The 23,532-nt window shown below is 39.5% G+C and overlaps 1 pseudogene across 1 annotated transcript; it reads right to left on the minus strand.

The window, feature by feature from the left end:
- Positions 1-12,024: 12,024 nt before the first annotated feature.
- LOC308432421 (eukaryotic translation initiation factor 4B-like) lies at positions 12,025-13,716 on the minus strand (annotated as a pseudogene). The gene is made up of 2 exons: positions 13,450-13,716; positions 12,025-13,269 (listed from the first exon to the last, which is right to left on the minus strand). The product of its transcript is annotated as a eukaryotic translation initiation factor 4B-like (transcript).
- Positions 13,717-23,532: the final 9,816 nt, after the last annotated feature.

Here is a 23,532-nt window from a genome sequence, read left to right on the forward strand (position 1 = left end):
CACTTGTCTCAAATGCTGATCATATTTCTGAGAAGTGACTTTGTGAAAGAGATGGGGCAAGATAGAGTTGCTGCGTCCTTCTGTTTTTCGTTTCTGTGAAATGATTTGGGCCTAAGTTTGTGGTGACAGGGTTGCTTCTCTCTAATAGGTCCCGCTGCCGGGGGAGAGGAGGCAGATGAAAAGAGCAGAAGCCAAGGCCTCCGGAGTCTCTCTCTCCTCACATCCTCTTCTGCAAACCCAGGTACCTTGGCTTTGCATGGAAAAATATTCCCAGTGACCCTTGTTGATCATGTGATTTTTTTTTTTCTAAAGCAAAGGCGAAAGCTCTCAGTAAGGCCAATCCAGGGCCGCATGACCAGTGTTCTCAGACATAATAACTCAAGATTTGAATGACATTTTTACAGCTTTTATAGAATGAGAGTAACTGCCACTCACGATCTGAAATGGAAAAGAGGAAAGAAAAAGAAAAAAAGAAAGAGGAATAGGAAAATGGCGTCAAACCTGTATTCCCCAAGTCCTCTAAATAAAAGATGCATGCTTGTCATTCTCTTGTTCTGATGTATTTATTTTTTACTGAGAATAGATGATATTTTATTTATTTATATATCTATTTATTTATTTTTTGAGACAAGATTTTTCTGTCCCGAGAGCCCTAGCTGCCTTCGATTCACGTTGGGCTGCCCTTGAATTCATAGAGATCTACCTGACTCTGCCTTGCAGAAGAAATGGCCCTGCACCTCACCTGGACAGCACAGTTGACCTGACCTTGGTGGCGGGGGTGCAGGTGAGCTGGCCCTGAGCATGGGAGTCAGGCGAGCTGTGTTGCCATAGCCCTCGCCAGCTTCAGCAAGTCAGAGAGTGTGCCAGGCACCTTGCCAGGGCTATGCTGGAAAGCTGGCCTTAAGGTCGTGAGTGTGGCCCAGAGGCTTCCAACTAGGCCAATGACTGACAGCAGTGAGCACTCGCTAGTAAAGCAGTTTGGACAAAAGGGTGTACGTTCTGACACACCGAGACACACCACAGCTTCCGTGGCTAGGAGTTTGATTTATGTATACATGTATGTATTTATGCATTTATTATATTTTGTTTTCTTTCTGGAAGGAGGTTGCAAGAGTAAAAGGTAAATATGGAGGGACAGATAGATGAATGGGATTGGGGCCCATGATGTGAAATTCTCAGAGAACAAGTCAAAAGTTCAAAAATTAGCTTTTTTTTTTTGCATATAATATATTTTGATTATGGTTCCCCCTTTCCTGAACTCCTCTGAGATCCTTTTTCCCCCTCCCATCTGAAGCCACACCCTTTCTGTCTCCCCATAGAAAATGAGTACATGTCTAAAGAATAATAATAAAATAAGATAAAACAATAAAATTAGAACAGGACAAAGTAAGCCATGAGAAGAAAAGAGCTAACGGAAAAAAAAAAAAAAAAACACAAGGAGCCTGAGGGCACAGGAGCCATCCACGAGGAAAACAGGTAAGCTAGCTGAAGATGGGTCTCCCTCCTCTCTTCCACATCCCATCCCCCAGTCTCACCCCCAGCTCCACAGCAGACTGCCTGCTGCAGACTCTCCTTACTCACTGTCCCCACTCCCAGAAGACTAATCAGACCCCCATAGAACACTCTGCCTTCCATTCCCCTGTGGCCCTTCTCACCCCTACCCCTCCTGCTTTACCCCAGTTTATAACTGTTCATTGCCAGTACTTAGAAAAAGCATTTTACTCCCAGTAAATACCTACCAAGATTTCAGAAGAATTTTCTACTGGGAAACACACAGCAACCACACTCTCCTAAGAATCAAAGAGGGCAAGTAAAGCCAAGGAATAAAGCACATACCAGCTCCCACAAAAAACCAAGACAGATATCAGCACCTTGAAGTACAGTCTTCCCAAGGCCAGATGCTTAGATGCCAGCATAAAAACACAACAAATAACAGGCAGAAAAGTGTGCCTACTAGAGCCCAGAATCCTACCACAGTAGGCCCTCAGTATTGCAACATAGCGGAAGCACAAGACAAATTCTTAAAAGATCCTTTATGATTATGATAGAAGTTCTTAAAGAGGAAATGAATATACCCCTTTAAGAAATCTTCCACCAACAAACAGGGGAAGGAAATTAATAAAGCAGTTTAAGACCTGAAAGTGAAAACAGATTCAAATAAAGAAAATTCAAGCTCAGGGAATTTTAGAAATGAAAATTTAGGAACATGAACAAGAGCCTTAGAGTCAAAACCCATCAACAGATTAAGAGAGAGAGACAGAGACACAGAGAGACAGAGAAACAGGGAGAGAATGAAAAATCTCAGGTATTGAAGACACAATAGAAGAAATGGATACTTGGTCAAAGAAAATGTTAAACCAAAAAAAAAAAAAAAAAAAAACAAACAAACCAAATAATCAAACAACAACAACAATAACAAAACCCCATGACACTAAACATTCAGAAAATCTTGGATACCAAGAAAAGATCAAGTCTAAGAATAGAGGAGGAAAAAAAATCACCCAGGTTAAAGACAGAGAAAGTATTTCCAATAAAATCATAGATGAAAATTTTCCTGCTCTTTTTTCCATATTTTTATTGGTAATTTTTATTTCAAATGTTATCCCACTCCCCAGTTTCCCTTCCACAAGCCCCTTATCTCCTCCTCATTCCTGCTTTAATGATGCTCCTCCCCTCCCCCCACTCACTCACACCTCAGCACCCTAGCATTCCCCTATGATGGTTCATCAGCCTCCATAGGCGCCCCTCCCATTGATGCCAGCCAGATAAGGCAATCCTTAAGACATGTCTATTAAGGTACAAGACACATACAGAACAACAAATAGACTAGATCCGAAAAGATATTCATTTCAGTATATGGTGGGAGTGGGTGTTTGGGAGAAGGAGCACCTTCATGGAAGCAAGGGGAGGGGGGAGATAAGAGGGGGAGAAGAAGATAACATTTGAAATGCAATAAAAATAAAAACAAAATGGAGTAGAGACTGAAGGAAGGGCCAACCAGGGACTCTCCTACCTGGGGATCCATCCCGTCTGCAGACACCAAACCAGATATTTTTGGTGTGGCTACTTCTTGGGAGGTTCAGCCAGCAACTGACCAATGCAGATGCGGTTGTTTAGAGCCAACCATCAGACTGAGTCCAGGGACTCTGGTGGGAGACTAGAGGACCTGAGATTACAACCCCATAGGAAGAACAAAATCAGCTGGCCAGACCACTTAGTGCTCCCATGGACTAGACCACCAACCAAGGAGTGCACAGAGCGGGCTCGATGGCTCCAGATACACAGGTAGCAGAGGATGGCCTTCTCTGACATCAGGGTGAGGAAAGGCCCTTGGTCCTGTGGAGGTTTGATGCCCCAGTATAGAGGAATGCTTGAGGGGTGGAGTGGGAGAGGGAGCACCCTGTTATAGGGTACCATTTGAGATGTAAACGATGGAATGGCCAATAAATCAATAAATAATAGTTTTTCACTCCTTAACCCCCCAAAAACTTCAAGCCTTTGAAGAAAGAGATAAGAAAGACAGAAGAAAATGTAAAGGAATCCCATGCTCATGGAAGGGGAAAACTATTGTCGTGATAAGAAAAAAATTTTACCAAGAACTATTTACAGATTCAGTGCAATCCCAATCAAAAATTCCATTTTACTCTTTACAAACATAGACCCCATATAACCAACAGAACAATGTTAGATTACATTATAATGTTAGATAATGATGTATTATCATACCAGATCTTAAGATATATTACTGAGCTATAGTAATAAAAGCAGCATAGTACAGACACAAACTTAGACATGTAGACAAATGAAATAAAACTAAAGACCCAAATATGAGTATACATACTTTCAGCCAATTAATATTTGGCAAAGTGGCCAAACACATAAGCTAGAGAAAAGAAAGCATCCTCAACGAATGGTTCTGGGAAAACTGGATGTCCACATGCAGAAGAATGAAAATAGACCTGTGTCTAGAGCTTCACATAAACACTAACTCCAACTGGGTCAGAGATCTATGTGTGGAATCTGAAACACTGAAACTTCTAGAAGAAAGCATAGGCGTTACCTCATGTGATACAGGCAGGAAAGAGATTCCTAAATAGAATTCTATTTGCCCAGAAATCCAGGTAAACAATTGACAAGTGGGATTTCATAAAACTAAAAATTTTCTGCACAGCTAAAGAAGCAATTAGTAGGGTGACAAGGCAGCCCATAGAATGGTAGAGACTCTGTCAGCCGTACATCCAGATAGAAAATTAGTATAGAAAATATATAAGTAACTCAAAGAAACAAAACAAAAACAAAGTAAATGACCTATTTGAAAAATGGGCATGGGATTTTAATAGAGAATTCTCAAAACAAAGACAAAATGGTTACGAAATATGTAAAATAAGACAAAACAAAAACCAAAAAACCAAAACCAAAAAAAAAAAAAAAAACATTATCATTAGAAATTATGGAATTGTAGATCAGTGTAAATTGGTGATTTTTATCTTACAGCAGCCAGCGTGTCGATATCAAATGCTACAGGGGGTGTGAGGGCAAAGGAACCTTCATTCACTGTTAATGGAATTGAGAACTGGCCTAGCCATTACAGAAATCTCTGTCGAGGATTCTCAAAAAGCTTAAAAATAAATTTGTCATAGGACCCAGATATACCACTCCTTGGAATATGCCCACAGGATTCTACATCTAACTCCACAAATGTTTGTTCATCCGTGTTCATTGCTGCTATATAGCTAGAAAATAAATATTGTACTATGAATGAATACTACGAAGAAAAATAAAATCACAAATGTTGCAGATAAATGGGCCGGACTAATAATGATCTTGTTAAATTAGCTGACCCAGATGCACAAAGAAAAACATTGAACACTCTCATCAGAGGCTCCTGGCTCTAAATCCTCAGATATGAGTACATCTAATAACTGCAGAAAGTGGGAAGTAAAGGGGGAATGGTGCGGATAAAAATAAATCCAAGCAGGACACAGGGGATCTTACCAAGGATACGAAAAACAGCAGGGTTTTTAGGGAGAGGCCAGGGAGGTAAACATAGAGGAAGGACAGAAGATAAAAGAGAGGAATGGTGTGGTACGTGGAGTATGATCAGGAAAATGGGAACAACTTGATAGGGTTGAGGATGGATGTAAATACAGAAGAAGAAGAGGGGAAAAATAAGAAAAAAGGATGTCTAAACATGTTATAAAGAATCGTACATAGTTCCTTAAAAGTTAGAATACAGTTTAAATGAACTTTTTCCACATAGGTGTTTTCTTTAAGAGCCAAAGTTTGCCTAACCAAAACCCCAATACTTATCACGTTGGAGTTGTTGGTCAGTGATATTCAAGTGACTTCCAAAATATACAGCTCACTGTTATTCACCTTTGCTCCCCCACCCCCACCCCACTAAAGGGGTAGAAAGAAATTTTCTATTACTGAAGACTCCATGAACTTCTGAAACAGGGCTATACAAACTTATCAAGGCAGGAAGCAACCAACAGTCCTAACCAGCTATGATACTTACGAACTTTGTCAATGACTAAGAAAACCAAATAACTCCAAGGGTTCAGTACTGGTACATATACCTTGGAAGTAACCTCCAGCTCTCTAATTGGATTTAAAAGCTGTCAACAAGGGGGAAGCCATGTCTGGTACTGGAAACCTAGCCAATTACCCAGGGATAGAGAAGCCATGGATCTTGGAAAAGACTCTACAATGGTTATTTTACTAAACCAACACAATCCCTAACTACATTCTAAATGTATGTCCTTTCCCTACAGAGAAGTTTAGTCCACACTCCTCAATCAAAGAAACTTCTTTCTGCAGCAGATGGAGACTACTATAGAAAACTACAACCGATCAAAATCCAGAATTGTGGAAGCCAGTCCCCATAGATACATCTACAAAAAACTTCCATACAAGGCTCGGGAATCATTATTGGAAGAGGAGGCAGAAAGTTTGTAAGAGTCAGAGGATCAGGAGATTCATGATGAGATTATGTCTTCTACTAATGTAGTATAGATGCTGTACATATACAGTCTCAGCAACATGACTGATAGCCTATGAGAGGACATATCCCCTGAAATAGACTCTCAGCCATATTTAATTATCTATAGCTCCTTATTTAGGGTTGAGACCTCATGAGAGTTCCCCTACCCATGTTGACATATCTGTTAGTATTGTCATTTTACAAATGATGGTTAGGCAACCAGAATGTAGAGATTTCATGATGCAGTCTCCCTGTCATCCATCTATAGAAGACACTATCATGCAACAGACATCTTGACCCTTTGGCTCTCAACAATCTTTCTATTCTCTCTTGCATGGTGTTCCCTGAACCTTAGATGTAGGTATATCAGCTGGGGTGGGCGTCCTTCGGTCAATTGTTCTCTGCATTTTTCACTAGTTACATTTTTCTGTAATAGTCTCCTGGAAAAGAAACTTCTTTAACGAGGAGAGACGACTACACTTACATGTGCATTATAAAAATAAGTATTTACAATGCAGTTAGAAACTATACTGGGTTAGGGAAGCTGCATTCATAGGTTCCCCTATAGGATCCATGAGCCACAAGTTGTGGGATAGATTTACAGTACCATGCATTGATGCCTTCCTATTAGGTGGGTCTTAAGTGTAACCAGGTCACTTTTAGTTATCTCCCAGGCTCTAAATGGGGATATAAATGCACCCTACAGACTGTCTTACTATTCTGGTCCTTTTATGGGCACACAAATTTTATGTGCCTTAGAGATCACCTAACCTCAGTCCTTTGTCTTTGTTCTCCAGAGATGGTGCCATGCTCCCTGAATGGAAAGTCTGCACTCCGTCCATCTCCCTCAAACACCTATTTACGATCACTTGTCTTCATTAAATCCACTCGAGAGGCTGCACCCTTCCTCAACACCCACCACTACTTCACCTCTGAGCACTGATGTTTTGTGCTAAGTTAATTTGTTCCTGTTTTCATGTCCTTTTTGAAAGGGCTGTTATACTTTTCATGTGCACTTTGTTCCCCTATTATATTGTAAATCCCCGAGAATGAGGACAATGTCTTTTCCTTCATTTGCATATCTCCATGGCATCCGGTTGAGAATGCCATTAGAAGGCAGCACTCATTAAATCAAATTTTCACTGATGAAATCATGTCTAGGTTTAAAAAAAAAAATACCCACATAAACATAGCCATTACATTTACTTTCTTTTGAAGTCTTCGAGAAATATAGACATGAAAATTTTATGTAAAAGATATGTATTAAAGAGTCTTAGAAAAAAATAAAATTAATGTATTCAAATACTACTTAAAATTCAAGTTATTTTTAATAAGATATAATGGATTGTAAAGGGCATGTGTGTGTGTGCGTGTGTGTGTGTGTGTGTGTGTTTGTATGTATGTGTGTGTATGTGTGTGTCTGTGTGTGTAAGGGCTGGGCAAATAATGTTCATTCATTTTCATAATATTTAAATTGACATGATTTTGTAGTATATACTTTCATCTGAAGAAATAATGCCAATCTGATTATATACTAAAAATGACAGAACCTGTGATAGACTCACACACACACACACACACACACACACACACACACACACAGAGAGAGAGAGATAAACACACACATATGAGAGAGAGGGAGAAAGAGAGAAAGACAGAGAGGAGAGACACTTCAATTTTTGTTTTGTTTTTTTAAAAGAACTCCTTCAAGCTCCTTTTTAACCATATTAATTTATGTCTAATTTGTACAACTCTGTTTACAGTTCATTTGACACAATATTCTTATATTAACATGAATTGTTACAGTAATTTCTAAACATGGACAGACAGCAGAGTCAGTAATGAATGCAAGTAAGTGCCCAGGTCTCATTCCTAACCTAGAGACACATTTTAACAATCTATTTGCATATGTTCTGTTAACAATTCAACGATTTAATCATCTCTTCTCTCCCTTTCTCGCTCTCTCTCTCTCTCTCTCTCTCTCTCTCTCTCTCTCTCTCTATATATATATATATATATATATATGTATATAGACATGTATAGTGAGTACACTGACTCTCCTTGTGCATACATGTGTGCAAGTATGTTTGTACATGCACCACTTCTCCTAATGCATGTGTGTGTATGTGTGTGTGTGTGTGTGTGTATTTGTATACATGTGTTGTGAGCACAACACTCCTAGAGGATGCACCTGTGTGTGTGTACAGGTGTTGTGAATATGCTGTTCCTCCTTGTAGATGCATGTATGTGAATGTGTGTGTACCTGTGTTGAGCATATATTGTTCTTCCTGTCCCTTTGTCATAGTGAGCCTTTGCTTTATTATCGGCCTCAGTCAACTTTCAACTGTATCATATTAATTGTTTAGTCACGCTTTTATCTGCATCACTTAGGGAAATCCATTTTAGAATCTTTTCCATGATTGAAAAATAGTTAATAAATATTTGTGACCAACACTCTTTATTTCATAGTGTCTTCTGTTTGAAAAAAAAAAAACAGTCAGGCCTATTGTCTTATACTTTTAATTCTGGAATTTGGGAGGACGAGGCAGGAGGATCTCTGAGTTCCAGACCAGTCTGGTCTAAAAGTGATTTCCAGAACTACACAGAGAAACCCTGTCTCAAAAAGAGAAAAAAATCTCATTAAAAAGCTTTTAAGGACACTAAAAATACAGCCATGTAAAAGTCACTTTTATTTGCTAGATGGAATTGCTATCATGGGGACTTATTGCTGAATAAGCTTACCCTTTCTAGCTCTTTGTGAACTCTGGCTGACTGGTTCAACTCAGCTGTTCTGGCACAAACTCCTCTCCAAGCTGACTGATTCAATTTGATGTCTCCTAGCTTCTCACTGAAGCGCTTTGCTTGGCCTTAAACAAACTCTGTCAAGCTGTTCTAATCTTCTGGCTTCTTCTTACTCTCTGGCTCATTCTGCCTTCACCTGTGTCTAACTTGTTCTCTCTGAAACCTGTCTCTGTAAAACTGTTCATGAAAGAACTCCAAAACTGAACTGATATGAACCCCACTCCACTGCACCACCTCTCAACTCACTGACTCAACTAACCTGACTATAAACTCAAATCTGCATCTTCTGTCTCCTGTGTACTGAGATTAAAGGCATGACCACTACGTCTAGACCTAAGGCTTTCATTATTTGGAACTTTCTCTGAACCAGGATGGCTTTAAACTCAGAGATCCGCTTGCCTTTGTCTCCTGGGATTAAAGGTATGTGCTAAGGATGAGTCTTTATTCTAGCCAGAGCAACCATGTTGATAGATTGAAATTCCTCTACACAGCATAGTGTTTCTTTGTTTTAAATCAAGAATAAAACTAAGAAGCATAGGAAATGTATAATTTTCAGAAAAAAAGAAACCCAAAAAATTCAAAGCATAGTGGACTTTGTTGTTTGGTTTGTTGTTGTTGTTGATGATGTTTGTTGTTTGGCTTTGTTTGTTTTGCTAAACCAAATTTCAAATAGTATTTAATTTGAGACATTTAAAAGTTAAGTCATTGAAGAATAACAAACTGTGAGTTTGTGGGGTGGTTTTAATAAGTTTGGCCCCTATAGACTTGTGTGTTTCAATGCCCATGGAAACTGCCACTATTAGAAGGTGTGGCTTTGTTTGAGTAGTTGTGGCTTTGTTACAGGAAGTAGGCCACTGTGTGGGTGGGCTTTGAGGTCTACTAGGGTTCCATGTCTGCCCAGAGTGGAATATAGAGTCTCCTCCTAGCTGCCTGCAGGGGTCTCCTCCTAGCTGCTTTCAGATCAAGATGTAGAACCATAGCTGTCTTGCTGCTCCCTGCCATGATGACAATAGACTGGACCTCTGAAACTATAAGCCAGCTACAATTACATTTTTTTTCCCATAAGAGTTGCCTTGGTTGAGATTTTTTTTTTTTTTTACAGCAATAAAATCCTAACTAAGACAGCTGGGGAGATGACTCAGTAGATAAATTATATGCCATGTAAATATAAGAAACTTAGTATAAATCCACCAAACCAACAGAAACCTGAATACAGTAGCATACATGTCTATGATCCCAGTGCTACTATGGAGACATGACAAGTAGAGACAGGAGAAACTCCAGACGATTGAGGTCAACTAACATTGTAAGACACCCAAGGTTGGCCTCTGACCTCAACACACACACACACACACACACACACACACACATTCAACCATGCCATCACATGTGAAGCTGTGAGTTCAAGACCTTTGTCTAAATAGAGAGTTCTTGACCAGCCAGGACTATACTGTGAGACTCTGTCTCAAAACAAACAAAAGTCAGATTCTAGGTTGTAGAATTTAGAGTAAAATCCATCCATGAGTAATTATTAAAATAAGTGCTTCTGTCTCATCAAACTTTAGATTTTTACCTCAAATGTTCAAAGATTAGACAGTCCTGTTGAGAGAACCCACCATTTCAATTGTGAGATGTTGTGAGAGAAGTGGAATTCTTAACAAGATGCTCAGAGGGGTGAAGGTCTTACTTCTAGACTGTACTTCAAGGACATGGGGTGACTGATCTGCTGTGTCCTCAGTGAACAGCGCTCTCCGAATTCCTCTTCCTCATTCCTCTGATTTTCTTGTCTCCAAATGAGGCAATAGAGATGTGTTTTCACATCTGTGGGACTCCAGGCAAGTATTTTCATGGTCTTCACAAGTAACTTCTTTTAGAATAAGGCTCAAAGTTTCATTTGCTTTTATTATAAATTCCTTTTCAAGTAGAAGAAACTATAGTTATTTAGATAGGTCTTAGGCAATTTATGAATATAAATTGAAAGTATATTTATATTTTTCTGAATTTGAAATATGTACAAAGTACAATACATATGAAGAATAAACAGCTAATAGTTGTATATTTTATAAATTTGGCTTTAACTACTCACAGAAGTGGTAAAACATTTCTCAGATTTTATTTTGACTGGAAAACATCTTGCCATTTACTAAGCAGCTCCTTTCCCTTGCTCATAATCATTTTTTTTAGTTAGTTATTGTGGAAGCATACATTAGGTAAGCTATTATTATTGTCTTGATTTTATGGTTACTGCATCAAACCCATTTTATGTTTCCCTCTGATTTCAAATACAGGCAAGTCCATATCCTGGCAAAATTGTCTGTAACTTTTCTGTTTTTCTATGGCTCAGCTCAAGATCTCTGTCCCTAATTGGATAGAAGCACTTTTCTTGAAACCGTGATTTACACCCATAGGCTTGCTGACTTCTGTAGGTTTTCTGGTTGAAACACTGCAATGTGCATGAATATGTGTGTAGACAAAGCAATGCTCGTACGTGTCATGCGCACCCTTTGTTGGTTGCTTTAAGCCACTTAAGGTGGGAAAAGTCACAGCAGTTTATTTGTATATCTCTGAATGGTTACTAAAATAGATAAACATTCTTCTCACTGCTGGCCACCAGCTCCCCCTAAGAAATGAACGCAGAAATCGTATTTATTTTCTTGTTATACCTTGAGGAATTGAAAAGTACAGGCATCCTGTAGGACTTTTTACTTGGAAATTCTTAAAAATAAGTTGCTAAGAATTTGTTAATGAATAAGTCAGTAGGTATATTGATGGCATAAATGGTTGTAGGTACACATTCTATTCCCTACCTCCTTTTCTGCTTTCTAAGGCAGGACTCTCTCTCTGTCCCGTTCTCAGGTATGCTAAGCCTGAAGAATTCATGCTAATACATCGAAGCAATACTCACGGTGATTAGCATTTAGGCTAACATCTGAAATATCTTTTCAAACCACTCAATCTGTAGAAAAATACTTTTTTTTTTCAGTAAAAGTTTTTTACTGTCTTGGCAAACATATGGTTGGGGTTTACTGGAAGATACCTCTTCAGAGGACACTCATGGGGAGCAGCCCAGCACATCCCTAGAAGTGGGACCAGAGAAATGGCGGGGGGCGGGGGTGGGTGGTGGGGGTGGGTTCACAGAGTACTGCAGCTTACCCTGAAAATGGACCGTAAGCAAAAAGGCACACAGTGTTTGGGTGCAGTTTGCAGCAGTATATTAGGGATGCCGTGTATAGAAGGGCTTAAGAAATGTTGGCTTCCTTCCTAACCAACTCCTTCCAGTGGTCTCTGTTCCCTCCATCCTCGGGACCATGGCTGGAGTTTCTAGTTTGGCCTTTTGTGACATTCACCCCATTGACTTTACTTTCATCTTTCCTTGATAGTTCTTCCTCAGAGGCCCGAGCTGGACCTGCTTTCTCTCCACCACTTGTAGGGGACGGCTGCTGTGTCTGAGCTCTGAGATCGAGCAGGAGGGTTAGAGCTTCGCTTCACCCACGCATTCTCCTTTGGTGGAGGGGCTGGTATTAGAGGCTGGTCATGTTTAGGAGACTTAGAGGTTGGAGAGTGACAGTCTTCTTCTTTACGGAGGGTTTAATTTTCTAGAGACTTCTTACTCTCTCCTCTTAGTGTATTACTGCTAGACTTGGCTGAGGTCCCAGTCTGTGATGACTCACTTCCTGTCCTCGACCTTTGTCTTTCCTGAGTTTCTTCACTTCGCCAGCTTGAGTGTCTCTCCCGGGGCTGGCTGTCTAGGCTTGGTTCATCCAGCTGATGCTGCAGCTTCTCCTGCTCCTTGCAGCCGCTCCTCTGCTTCTCTTTCTTTAGCAACCGAGTCAACAGGCTTCGCCCCTCCGAAGATAGAAGCCACTCGGCTGGACTTGGAGGGGCTCGCAGAGGAATCGTCTTTTTTAGGAGTCCTCTGAGGCTTTGGATTCAGTTTGGGTATTTGGGTGGTTGCTTGGGGGACCTCTGTCATCACGCTGGTAATTGTCCGGAGAGTGATCATCACTGAATCATGGCCGATCATCCCATCTGTCATAAAGGTCTTCATAGTGGTCCCTACCTCCTCTGCAGTCATCGTCCCTCCGGTACCCACTTCCAAAGGCTCTCCTGCCACTGCCTACCCTGGAGTCATAGCCTCGGTCATAGTCTCTGCTGCCTCGGTCATCATAGGGATCCCGGCCCTGATAACGGTCAGTGTCTCTGCTTGGGCCATCCCGATATCCGTCCTTACACTCATCCCGATACCAGTCTGAATCAGAACGATCTTGATACTTGTCTCCAAAGCTATCATCACCTCTTCAAGGTGGGTAGTCATCAACAACATCCACTCGAATTCTCCTGTTACCTAGAGACTCTTCACCGAGACTCCGAGCACTGAGCAGAGAATCCAGATCCTCAAATTCTGTATAGCTGAAACCTTTCAACCTGTCTGGATAGCTGGGTTCACGTGGTAAGTATAGCGCTGATTGACTTATGTCCCGCTCCTGAAAACATGTAAAATTTGTACAAAAATATCTTCTATGAGAATGATTTGTAATCTGTAGACATTACTTGGGAGATGTCTTGAGACGTAAAATTTCATCCTTTGGGTTGAGCTTTTTTTTTTTTTTTTTCTCCAAATAAAACCAGTGTTTTAAAAAAAAGAGAGAGAAATGTTGGCTTACAGCCAGGATCAGTTTTGCTTTTCGGTGTTGTAACAGTCTAAACATGCTTCTTAGTGCCAGCCAATAGTCAGTGTCCCAGCTCAGGGATGCAGCAAGCTGGGTCACCAAATAATAAACATATTCTGTGACTTGTTTTTCAGAGAAGGAAAACTGGTGGAACCTGGGCACAGACACTCTACCTCTCAGAATCAAAGCCTGCATCCAGTACACGTTAGATATGAGACGATGGTTTCCCTTTTCTGACTCTAAGATTGCAACGTTTTTCATCCTGGAGGACCCTCCTGTGTGCCCAACAAACTGTGCTTGTACTTAAACCTCAAAAAACAAACCACAAACAAGGGCAGAAGAACGTGTCAACCAAGCAAACCAAGTTAGGATAAGATTGCACAAAAGCCAAGAACTCGTGATCGGTAAGAAATATATCTTTCAACTGCTTTCTCTGTAGGGCCTGTTTCAGGGATGCAGAGGGTATCTGTATTGGGTGTTCACTTTTAAAAAACAGACATGAAAATATTTGTCTGTAATTAGAACCCACAGCCCTGTTGTAGGGATCTTTTCAATCATCAATTTGCACATGCTGCTCACTGAAGACAAAGGCAACTGGTGTCATCCACTGAATACTAAAGTTGTGGTCTTAAAGGGTACGATGCTTCAATGTCCTTGATAGTTTAGTAGAGAGCCACAAACTAGAGGAAGAAATAATCCAGCCAGCCCAATAAATACAGGACACTGGGATGTTGAACGGTGACATACTCCAAAAGCTTTGGTTTACCTCTCAGTGCCAAAGCTCATCTGTCTGTTAAAGAATTCAGGCAACAATTATACATTTTCTTTTAATGTTGCAAAAGAATTCAAAGATCTGCCTGCCTCTGGTAAGCACAGATGATAAAGAAGCTGGGTGGAACTCTGCCCTGAAATCAGACCTAATTCCCTCTGTCTCAGGATAACCTAGAACACAGGAATCTACCAGCATTTGTATCTTTCTGACTTTGAATCTTTCTGACAAATTGGCTCCCAGTACAGCTGCCTCTATTCCTTTAGATTCATTAACCCCCTCATATAATGCATCCTTATATTTTGAGAAATTAGATATTTTTTCCTTACAACTTTATTTAAAGAAGAGAGATACAGGTACAGATTTTTAAAAGCACTTTGGCAATTCTTTTCGTAGTTTGATAGCATGCAATGAAATCCCACTAGTTACCATAAGCATAAAGTGCATGTAGAACAGAATGTAACATGGAAACAGTCAGAGTTTTCTTGGTGTGTATAGATTAAACATAATGATCTTTGAATACCAAAAATTGCCACAAGGTTATATTCTTAGCTCTTGGATTATTAATGATTTAAGGTCCAGGTGTACCACACTCTGAGAGGGTGCTATACACTTATTTTTTCCTAAGAAGGACTGAGGCTTTCACTATTTGGCCTTTGTTATTCTTGAGCTTCTTATGGCCTGTGAGTTGTTTCTTTGGTATTCAGAGCTTTCTGATGCTAGTATCCAATTATCAGTGACTGCGTATTATGTCTGTTCTTTTGTGACTGGGTTATCTCACTCAGGATGATATTCTCTAGATGCAACCATTTTCCTAGGAATTTCATAAAGTCATTGTTTCTAACAGCTGATTAGTACTCCATTGTATAAATATACCACAATTTTTGTATCCATTCATCTACTGAAGGATATTTGGGTTCTTTCCAGCTTCTGGCTATTATAAATAAGGCTGCTGTGAACATTGTGGTGCATGTGTCCTTACTGTATGTTAAAGTATCTCTGGGGTAAATGCCCAGAAGTGGAATAACTGGGTCTTCAGGTAGGACCATATCCAATTTTCTGAGGAACCACCAGATTGAGAGAAATTAGATATTTTTAAAACTATGTTTTTAGATTTTTTTTTCCACAGGCCTGAAGGCACCAGCTTTTACCATTTTGCTAAGTCATTAGCCACACCTTCACCTCCTGGATTCATAAAGTCTCTGATTATCCTAGAGTCATTAGTGTTAACCGGGAAGACATTCCGTGAAGCAGAGGTGTAAGAATATATACATTATTCTACAAACAAGTCTTATCCATCAACACTTCTGAAGACCCCAAGGATGCTGATTCCTATGGTAATCAAAAGGAAGCCTGGAGTAAATTACTCGATTGATATATAAAATTAAAGACTGAGCTTATGATCTGCATAAATCCGAAGAATTTTTTAGAATATCGAGAGAGAACTGCTTGGAGAACTATCTCAAGCAGAAAATATATAAAGAGAGCTTTCTGGACATCTCCAGAGAAAGCGGAACATAGTGAAAACAATCTAGAACGCTGTTTCTAGTAGAACATAGGCCGCCAGCTTGGACATGTACACATACACACACACAGAAGTCAGGCAAAGAGTGATTACTTATATGATTGCAATACTGACAAGAAATTAGTCAATGAAATTTAAGATGGAACAGCAAGCTAGAATCCAGGGTGTTAAACGCCCCGGTCACTGACCTTACTGATAGACTGCTAAGCCGATAACACCTATCCCAATGATTCATCCAATAAAAGTCTAGTAATATTTCAGAAGTAGGTACAGGTTTGGGAGCCCAGAAAATCAACACACAAAAGGACCAGACACAAGAATACTATTTATCTGAAGGACAGTTGGGACAAGCCTGGCTTCTAAATAGCTGTTTTTTCTAAAAAAATAAATCTATATATACCCCAAGATTATATTTAAGTAGTTCAGAATTGACTTTAAATACCCAAGTGCTGAGGCTAAAGATACAGTTCAGTAGTTAAGAGCACTGGCTACTCTTGCATAAGAACAGTTTTTTGGTTCCCAGCGCCCACATAGTATCTCATAACTATCTGTAACTCCAGTTCCAAGGGATCTGGTACCTTTTTGGTCTTTGCGGGCATCACACACATCCATGGTATGTATGCATCAATGCAGGTGATATACACACAATAAATAGTTCTTTAAAACAGAAGCCCAGAATACTGAAGTATAGAAAATTTACAACAGACCTCAACAAATTATAATCAAAAGATGTCTTAATGAAATACTGTTTGCCTATGAGAAGGAACAGATATTACAGAAAAACCTGAGGTTCTCCAGAAAACCTAGTGTACTGCATGTTGGAGTAACAGTGAGAAGAAGACAGGCTGAGGGGACAAGGACTCAGGCTTTATCAATCCATTTTATGAAACTGCTTTGATGATTTTTCTATGTTAATTTTTTTGGAAAAAAAGGTGATCTATATAGTACATACTGACCATCTATTGATTCAAATGAGCAACTTTATATAAATCTATGAGAACACAGGCCTTTATTTCAATGAATAAATTTGAATTATCAGAGTCATGGCTATAACTCAATGGTAGAGTGTGCCCCTAGCGTGCACAAAGCCTTTGGTTCAATCCATACACTTTCAACACACAATGGAATCCTCAGTACATTTGAAAAAGCAAAATCGTCTAATCTTAGACAAGGGACAGGATTGAACTGTCCTCTGGGTGAAGACTCAGCCAGGCAACTTTACCATTCACTTTCAGTTTTGTAGAAATTTGCACCACAGCATTAGGTATGGGGGTAAGAAAATTACCCAGAAGAAAATCACCTCTGCTGATATGATAGTTACCCACTGAACCTTAAGAACTCAATCACTAGGCGTGTTGTATCCCTCTACAGAGCAGATGCTATCCTTGACGTGCCCTGCGGCACCTTTCTAGGCATTCCATATGGCTTGCAGAACTATTAACAAGTACATGCAATAGCCTGTGAGCTGGAGTAAAACTCAACTGTCCAGACAATTGATTTATGTGTGAGAATTGCCGTGCATAAGGAAATTCACGATGTTATTGCAATTAAAGAATTATATGGTGACTTTTAATTCTAACTGTAAAAGTCATCAAATAATTATAATTTTAGAATTAGACTAAGAAACAAAAACACAGTGTTCCCTGGTCCATATACAATTTTTTTATTTTATTTTAGAACTCAGGGTGGTATTTATCTTCTAATTTTCATACGTATGCTGGTAGGTACTTGTTAATATAAACAGAAATTACATTAAATATAGAATTCCATAATGAGGAAGTGCTTATGCTTGGAAAATTATGTCAGGTCCACAGAACACACTCTGGAAAGAGAGCTATCTAGTTGAACTGGTGCACATATGATGACAATTTCTAGCATGTTCAGAAAAGAGATTAGGGTTTGGAATAGAGAAAGCCAGGTGTGGTGTACTCACTTTCTTCATGTTAACCACCTAGCTAATTATTTAGTCTCTGTAAGCTTACACTTCTTCATTGTGGAAAGTTGGGTGTGGGTTCATTAATATTCCATCATATTGAAAAACTTCTCTTTTGTTTTAAATTGTGTTTCATAAGGTGCAAGTGTAGAAAAGATGGTGTAATGTTAGATGTAGCTAGATACACACACACACACCCACCCACACACACACACACACACACACACACACACACACACACACAAACACAATGTGCAAAAACCAAAACAAAGCAAAAAACAGAAGGAGACGAGGCAATAGTTCACTATACAGAGTGAGTTCCAGGACAGCCAGAGCTACACAGAGAAATTCCGTTTTGAAAAAAAAAGTTTCAAGGTAAACTATCAAAAAAAGACTTGAATGCTTGTTGTCCTTGACCCAGGAGCCACAGGAACCTCTTTTTGAGGATCATTTCATGTTCTTTGTCTGGGGTGGATGACATTTGTTTTTAATCTCAGCCTAAAACATTTGATCACAGAATCTTAACAACAATGGGGATGAACCTTATGAGTACTTTACAATCAAGACAATTCATTTGGGCAATAGACAGAGGGATTATATCCTCCTTCACCAGCAGATAATGCAAAACCCTACCAGTCTGGGACAGACTAAACCATGACACACCACCTGGAAAGGAGGTGCTAGGTCTCTTGCTAGGATCATAAGTTGTCACTGAGTGCTCAGTACATTTTATTTATATGGCCATTCCATTTCAATATATGTACATTAAAGTAACAGTGCTGTAATTGCAAGAGGAGGATTTTTTTTTGTTAACTAAAGAATGTAAGTTACTAAAATAGTGACTATTGACCAGCAGGATAACTTGTTGGGTAAAAGTACTTGTCCCTCAAGTCTAAGGGACTGAGCCTCATCCCCAGAACCATGTGGTTGAAAGGGAGAACTGAAATGCATACCTATCCCCCACCTTTCACACACATACAAATAAAGTAATAAAACAACTGTGTATTTTTAATAAGTTTTTTTTAAGTAATAAAACAACTGTGTGGGTGAGGTGTGATAATCCATACTTTTTAAAAACTGTAGCCAGCTTTATTAAAGATACTTTTCATAAACAATCATGGTTTTCAGGCAGGACATGGGCAGACAACCAACAATATACAAGAACATCCAAATTCCCTTCTTGTATAGACTACCTAAATCAGAAAGCCACTGTAAAACCCAATGAAATCTTAACTTTGCTCTGTCAGGTATTTGGTCACAGTGAACACAGAAGTAACGAATGCAGAGAACTGGTAACTGAGGTGGAGCAGTGACTGTGGAAAGCTCAACATTCTGTTCCGAGATCTTTGGGGCTAGTTTATGAGAGGAATATATGATAGTCTCCTGCTGAAATGGGGCAGAAACCCAGGATGTGAAATCTGAGCCAATTAGGGGGTTAAGCTGAACCAGAGAAAACCTCTCTGGCTCTCATTTGCTCTGGGTCCAAGAGGATCAAGCAGGGCTTCTCTTTTCTTTCAGGAAGCTATTTATTTTCAGTCTGTCCTTTTACCTTATCTTAAGATGGGCTTGGTCAGGCCTGGTGAGACTGCGCTTCCAGTATCCGGGGCACACAGAGGTCTGGGCCAAGCAAACAAAAAGCGTGTTTCACCCCAATTGGTTCAGGGGAGCAGGAACTCTGCCATAGGGACTCAGTTTCTAATCAGAGGGACATTCTTGCGTGCAGAACAAACGCTCAGGCCATCTGCCACTAGAAACAGCAGAGATCCAGGGACCCAGGCCTGGTGAGACTGCACTGCAAGTAGCCAGGGTAAAGAGAGGTCTGGGCAAGCACACAAAAACTGCGCCCCCCACCCCATTGGTTCAGGGGTGCAGGAACTCTCCCATAGGAACTCGGTTTCCACCCAGAGGAACATTGATGCAAAATTACTCAACAAAATCCTTGCAAACCGAATCCAAGAACACATCAAAATGATCATTCACCATGACCAAGTAGGCTTCATCCTGGGATGCAGGGATGGTTTAATATATGGAAATCCATCAATGTAATCCACCATATATACAAGCTCAAGGAAGAAAACCACATGGTCATCTCACTAGATGCTGAGAAAGCATTTGACAAAATTCAACACCCCTCATGTTAAAAGTCTTGGAAAGAAGAGGAATCCAAGGCCCATACCTAAACATAATAAAAGCAACATACAGCAAACCAATAGCCAACATCAAACTTAACTGTGAGAAAACTGAAGCAATCCCACTAAAATCAGGGACTAGACAAGGCTGCCCACTCTCCTCCTACCTATTCAACATAGTGCTGGAAGTCCTGGCCAGAGCAATTAGACAACAAAAGGAAATCAAAAGGATACAAATTGGAAAGAAAGAAGTAAAAACATCACTGTTTGCAGATGACATGATAGTGAACTTAAGTCACCCCAAAAATTCCACCAGAGAACTTCTACAGGTGATAAACAAGTTCAGCAAAGTGTCTGGATATAAGATTAACTCAACCAAATCAGTAGCCTTCCTCTACTCAAAGGACCAACATGCGGAGAAAGAAATTAGGGAAAAGGTACCCTTCACAATTGTCACAAAAACTATGAAATACCTTGGTGTGACTCTAACTAAGCAAGTGAAGGATCTGTACGACAAGAACATCAAACCTCTAAAGAAAGAAATTGAGGAGGATCTCAGAAAATGGAGAGATCTCCCATGCTCATGGATTGGAAAAATCAACATTGTAAAAATGGCCATCTTAGCAATCTACAGATTCAATGCAGTCCCCATCAAAATTCCAACCCAATTCTTCATAGAGTTGGAAAGAACAATGTGCAATTTCATCTGGAATAACAAAAGACTTAGAATATCAAAATCCATCCTAAAAAACAAGAAAACAACTGTGGGAATCACCATCCCTGACCTCAAGCTATATTACAAGGCAATTGTGCTAAAAACTGCATGGTACTGGTACAGAGATAGGCACATGAATCAATGGAATAAAATAGAAGATCCAGAAGTGAGCCCTCACATATATTGTCACTTGATTTTTGACAAAGGAGCTGTAAACATTTAATGGAAAAAGGACAGCCTCTTCAACAAATAGTGTTGGTCCAATTGGCACTCAGCATGCAGAAGAATGGAAATAGACCCTTTCTTATCTCCTTGTACAAAGCTCAAGTCCAAGTGGATCAAAGATCTCCACATTAAACTAGGTACACTAAAATTATTAGATGAGAAAGTAGGGAAAACCTTAGAACACATAGGCACAGGAGAAAATTTTCTGAACAGAACACCAATGGCTCATGCTTTAAGGTCAAAGATTGACAAATGGGACTTAATGAGATTGCAAAGTTTCTGTAAGGCTAAGGACACTGACAAAAAAACAACAGCAGTCAACGGATTAGGAAAAGATCTTTACCAACCCCACATCTGAAAGAGGCCTGATATCCAAGATATACAAAGAACTGAAGAAGTTAGACACCAGAGGATCAAACAATCCTATTAAAAAATGGGGTACAGAGCTAAACAAAAAGTTCTCAACTGAGGAATATCGAATGGCTGAAAAACATCTAAGGAAGTGCTCAACATTCTTAGCCATCAGGGAAATGCAAATCAAAACAACCCTGAGATTCTACCTCACACCAACCAGAATGGCTAAGATCAAAAATTCAGATGACAGCAGATGCTGGTGAGGATGTGGAGAGAGAGGAACACTTCTCCACTGTTGGTGGGTTAGTAAACTTGTACAACCACTCTGGAAATCAGTCTGGCAGCTCCTCAGAAAATTGGACATAGAACTACCTGAAGACCCAGTTATTCCACTTCTGTGCATATATCCCAGAGACACTCTAACATACAACAATGACACATGCACCACAATGTTCATAGAAGCTCTATTTATAATAGTCAGAAGTTGGAAAGCACCCTGATGTCCTTCAGAAAATGAATGACTACAAAAAGGGTGATATATTTACATAATGGAGTACTACTCAGCTATCAGAAACAATGACTTTATGAAATTCTTAAGAAAATGGATGCATCTAGAGAATATCATCCAGAGTGAGGTACCCCAGTCACAAAAGAACAGACACAATATGCAGTCACTGATAATTGGATACTAACCTCAGAAAGCTCTGAACTCACAGACTATATGTAGTTCAAGAAAAACAAATGTCAAAAAAAAAAAAAGAAAAACCATTATGCTTAATCTTTCCACACCACGAAAGCTTTGACTATTTCCAGGTTACATCTTGTTTTACATGTACTTTATGTTCATTGTAACTAGTAAGATTTTAACGCATACTACTAATCCTTTAAAAAAATCAAGTACTTACAAAAATGTATTCATATACTTGTATGCAAAAATGCTTTTAAAATCTGTACATTTATCTTTTTTAAAAAAATAAAGTTGTTCAATTAAAAAAAATGACTGGCTTGGTCAAAGGCATCAGAGATTTTTCCCCTGTTGTAATAAGCACTCAGAGAAAAGCTCTGAGAACCTTCTTGTGGTTTATTTTCTCTGGAATTGTAACATTGAGGATACCCCCTTACTTTTCATGTCTGTTTGGTCATTTCAAGACTTAGAGGATACTTGAAGCAACTGGACCCTGACCCATGTTTTTATCTTGATCCTATGCTCCTCCTGGCTATAGGCTAATGTAAAGAGCTCCATTTGGAAGATCTCGTATGCACTGCACTTGCTCAGCTCTTGGTACAAAACTGTTCTCATTACAAATAGCCACTGCTGGGCCAAAATCATAACTTTTGAGTTCTAATGCCTAAACGCATCTAGGTAACTGCACAAGATGGAACGTAGCGTGATCTGATATTCCTTCCTATAACTCACAGTTATTTTTAAATGTATTCATGGCTTCAGTTAGAGCCAACCCAGAGCCAGAATGCCTACAGCCTACTCTATAATATACCATGCATGTAACCTGGATTCAACTCTTGTTTAGACAAAGCATAAGTTCCTTGATGGGCTTACCTTAGAGTATTGTGTAGCTTGCAACCATCAGCTGATAACCTAGGCTCACCTTGGAATAAATAACAATAATATGGCTTGCCACCCATCTTGGCTGGTGACCTCATCAGGATGTAAATGTGCCATATGACTTTCCTGACATCTTGGTTAGGAAGATCACATGATATCCCCTCTGATCATCACTGTGACCCCTTTTTAGACTAAGGAGGCAATCTGAGGCTTCCAACATGGTTTGTTTTAAAATTAAGTCATATAAAAAACTGGTATTTTATAAAAGACACACCATAAAAGGATCAGGAAAATAAGGTTCCCAGTCTCTCTGTGAACTGTATTTATGATTTAATGTCTTACTTTGATAATAAAACATAATTAATTTAAGAATTAGAATATTAAGGCTCAAACAAAACATGGATAAAATTATAAAGTCCCAATCTTATGGAACTTACTGCACCAACTTACTGTAAGCTGTTAAAGATAACTGAGACATATAAGTTAGTGGTCAGTCTTGCTAAGTATAAATGTAATATACATACAGAGGCAACCTTGGGGGTGAGAACAACTTTTAATCTTCCATCGTATGGTCTTTTGGTATTTCACATCATATCGTATTCTACATATGTTGTTAAAGTTGAGCTTGAAGCAAGTAAGTCAAAGCAAGTTTAAAGTAAACCTAAAGCTTGTTAAATGTAAAATGACATTCAAAACCAGGTATATTTAAAATTTGGTTATGAATGATTGAATGCTTGAATAAAATGGATTAAATTTACCATGTAGCTTTCTGGTCTCCATCTGCCCCCCCCCCCCCCCAGTTAACCCTGTGGCACAGGTCTCTGGATTCAAATCCTTCTCAAAGAGAGTTGGTCTCCCAGAAG

This window comes from Micromys minutus (genome assembly GCF_963924665.1).
Source record: "Micromys minutus genome assembly, chromosome: 18".
NCBI classification, from domain to species: domain Eukaryota; kingdom Metazoa; phylum Chordata; class Mammalia; order Rodentia; family Muridae; genus Micromys; species Micromys minutus.